The following is a 3463-nucleotide window of genomic DNA, read 5'->3' as shown; positions in this document are numbered from 1 at the left end:
TCAGGGTGGGATATTACTGGCCCTCAATCTTCAAAGATGCAAAGAAGTACGTCAAGGCCTGTGATAGTTGCCAAAGAATGGGCCAGCCTAATCACAGGGATGAAATGCCACTCAATCCCCAGGTAATTCTTGAACCATTTGAAAGATGGGCATTAGATTTTATAGGTCCCATTAATCCTCCATCTAATCAAAGAATTTACATACTAGTATGTACAGATTACATGACTAAGTGGGTAGAGGCCAAGGCACTTATCAAAGCCAATGAAGAGCAAAGCCAATTTATCAAAAGTTGGGCTAACTGGTGGTGTTTTAGGGAAAGGGCCGGATGCTTCGCTCTTTCAGCATATTGTGACATGTTTTTCAGGCAACCCAATAGATAATATGGCATATTTATCAACTGTCGATGCCTCAAATGATTTAACGGAACGAATTCATGTTGGTAGATTACCTGATAACGACCTTCGCAAGTTAGAAACTGCTTGACAAATTCTGCGACCTTTGGCCATGGTGGAGGCAGTGACTGAAGAGCGACTCCAACCACCCCCCAACAGGTGACACACAAGAACCACCTGTTGGGGAGCAAAAAGACAGTGATCTGCCTCCACTAGAACCTGCAGGCGCACAAACTCCGCCTACTATAGCAGCCCTGCAGGAAGAAATTGAATTTTTAAAGACTCAAATTAGGGACTATCAGCAAGAAATAATAAATGTCAAAGAAGCCTACCAGAATGAATATAATCTCCATTTCTTAGCATGGGTAGCGACTATAGCAGAAAAGAATCAATATAATGAGTATATGTGCAGTGAGTGTGGAGAATTGTACACTCAAGCAGGATATAAGATAGTCCAGGTTCCAATGACTGAAGATGACCCCCAACCCTCCGCTACTGTCAAAATAGAACAGCCGGCTGTTGTAATCAAGACAGAACGACCTGCTGCCACACAAGAACCAGCAAGCTCCTCAAAAATTGCCGAAGCAAAAATAGAACAACCTACTGCCACACAAGAACCAGCAGGTTCTTCAAAAACGACAGAAGAAGAAGAAGGACAAAATGGTGCTACACAAGAACCACCAGGTCTGTCAGTTGCAGAAGAGAACACAGAATCACCACGACCCACCCAAATTACTGTAGAACAGAGATCCTCTAGTAATGCTTATGCACAGACTGAAGTCACTGAACTCCACTGTGTCAAGGACGCTTATGCACAGACTGAACTCACTGGACTTCACTGTGTCAAGGATGCCTATGCACAAACTGAAACTCCTTCTGTCAGTAATGCTTACACGGAGACCTCTAGTCTCCAACAACTAAAGGACTCATGGAGAAGAGAATATGAGCTGTCACAGGGAAACACATTCCAACAGCAAAAGGCAACCTGGTTTGGCCATGCATATAAAAACTGGGATGCACTTGAGAAATTTAGAGCCCAGCAAAAAGAAAACAAGAAATTGAAAGCTAGGCTCTCCTACATTTTTGATTTGGTCCAGAGGGTATTGGCTACAAGACAACCCTCTTTCAATTATGCAGTATTTTTGAGGGAACGCTTGGCATTCTTGCAAATAAAGGCCATCAAGGATGGAAGACCGTATCATATTAATACACCTGATCAGTTTATGGAAACATTCAGAGAAGCACCAAATAATGAGCAAAACTTGCTCTGTGAACTCTATCTGCACAACGAGGCTATGCCTGAAGATAGAGTCATGAACATACTCCCTGTTGTAGGCGACATCCAAATAAGAGCATTCATTTATGTTGGCATTATATTTCTGGTATGGCTATATGTTACAGGTGTTGTACTTGATGGCAACTCCCGTGGCAAAGCTCTCTTTTTATTGAAAATTAAGAAGGACGCAGGAAATCAGTTCATAAGGTGCGTACCCGCAGGTACACCATGCAGGGACCGCGTCCAGAGCCGCAGGCCAGCCGTTCAAGAGGTGCATCCACCCAGTGCACACATTTCAAGGCAGAGAAAAGCCACGTGGGGGTTTCTTATGTTTTACTCTTGGTATTTAGCCGACGGTATTGTGTTATTATGGTGTCGGCTCGTGGTATTGTTCCTTGATTTAAGGAGGAGCTTGCCTATATAAAGCAAAGGAGATCATTTGGCTTGAGTATGTCTTTGGTTGAATATCTTATGAGGGCTAGATCTGGTCTAGATCTAAAGAAGGCGAATCTACTGAAGGACTGAGATCTCTTTGGCGCATGATCAGATCTGTAGATCTGACTGTTTGGGTTACACTTAAAGTCTTGAAATCATTCATACCCGAAGGTACGCAGGTACAGTGAAAGGAAAGTGCGCCGGGACGCAGTGCAGTAGGAGGAGACCTGCGTGGGGACGCAGGGCAGAGTAAGATTCAGGTGCGTCCGGGACGCAGTGCAGTAACAGGCGAACTGCGTGGGGACGCAGAGCAGAATAAGGTTCAGGTGCGTCCCTGCAGTAAAAGGACGCGGCGCGATAGTATCTATGGGTGCATCTCTGCAGCGAAGTACGCGGCGTGATAGTGTTTTTGGGTGCGTCCCTGCAGCAACAGGACGCAGTGCAGTTGAAGGAACAGTGCGTGGGCACGCAGCACAGCAAAAGGATCTCTGCGGGTAGACGCAGGAGAGCAGAAGGTGAACTGCGTCTCGACGCAGGTCACAGAAGGGGAAGTTGTGTCTCTGTATTAAGATGTTCTGTTGATTGAATTTCTCTGTTGATAAGGTGTTCTGGGTTAGTTCTGTTATTGCTGATCTGATAACTGTAGTGGACTGTAACTGATATGTACTTGGTGATCATTTGATGCTTTATGAAAAGAAGTAGGGGGTTGTAGCTCCCTTCCAGGAGAGACTGGAAAACGAGAGAGAGTTGTAGCTCTCTGCAGGTTGCAGCCTGCGTACTGGTAAAGGACTGCACCAGTACAAAACCATTGTAAAAGAAGTTTCTAATTTGAAAGAAGATAGAGACATATTGCAGCAGGTGGTTTTCACCCACATTGGGTTTCCACCTTACATCTTGTGTTCTTTGGTGTGACTATCTGTTTTTCTTTGTTCATGCTCATTATTTTATGGTACTGACATGCATAAATAATTCAAAGAACAAATAAGGAAGATTTGCAAAAGAATTAGATAATACTGATTCACCCCCCCCCCTCTTAGTATTATTTCCAACAATTGGTATCGGAGCAGGTCCTTTCAGAGGAAGCTTAATCGCTTGAAGGAAAAGATCCATCAGAATGGCTAATCCAGAAAGAGAGGCACACATCAGGCCACCAGTCTTTGACGGGAACAATTTTACTCACTGGAAGATAAGAACCACTGCATATCTACAATCACTTGGAGCAGAAGTTTGGGGAATCGTAGAAGGAGGATACAAATTCCCATCAGCAACTCCTACAGATCCAGCAGAGAAAAAGCAATTTGGCTTGAGTATGTCTTTGGTTGAATATCTTATGAGGGCTAGAGCTGGTCTAGATCTAAAG

Source organism: Pinus tabuliformis, chromosome 1_2 (genome assembly GCF_031772625.1).
Source record: "Pinus tabuliformis cultivar Carrire ecotype Pingquan chromosome 1_2, CPIR1, whole genome shotgun sequence".
NCBI classification, from domain to species: domain Eukaryota; kingdom Viridiplantae; phylum Streptophyta; class Pinopsida; order Pinales; family Pinaceae; genus Pinus; species Pinus tabuliformis.
The sequence above is the reverse complement of the archived record's forward strand: the minus strand, read 5'-3'. Positions refer to the sequence as shown.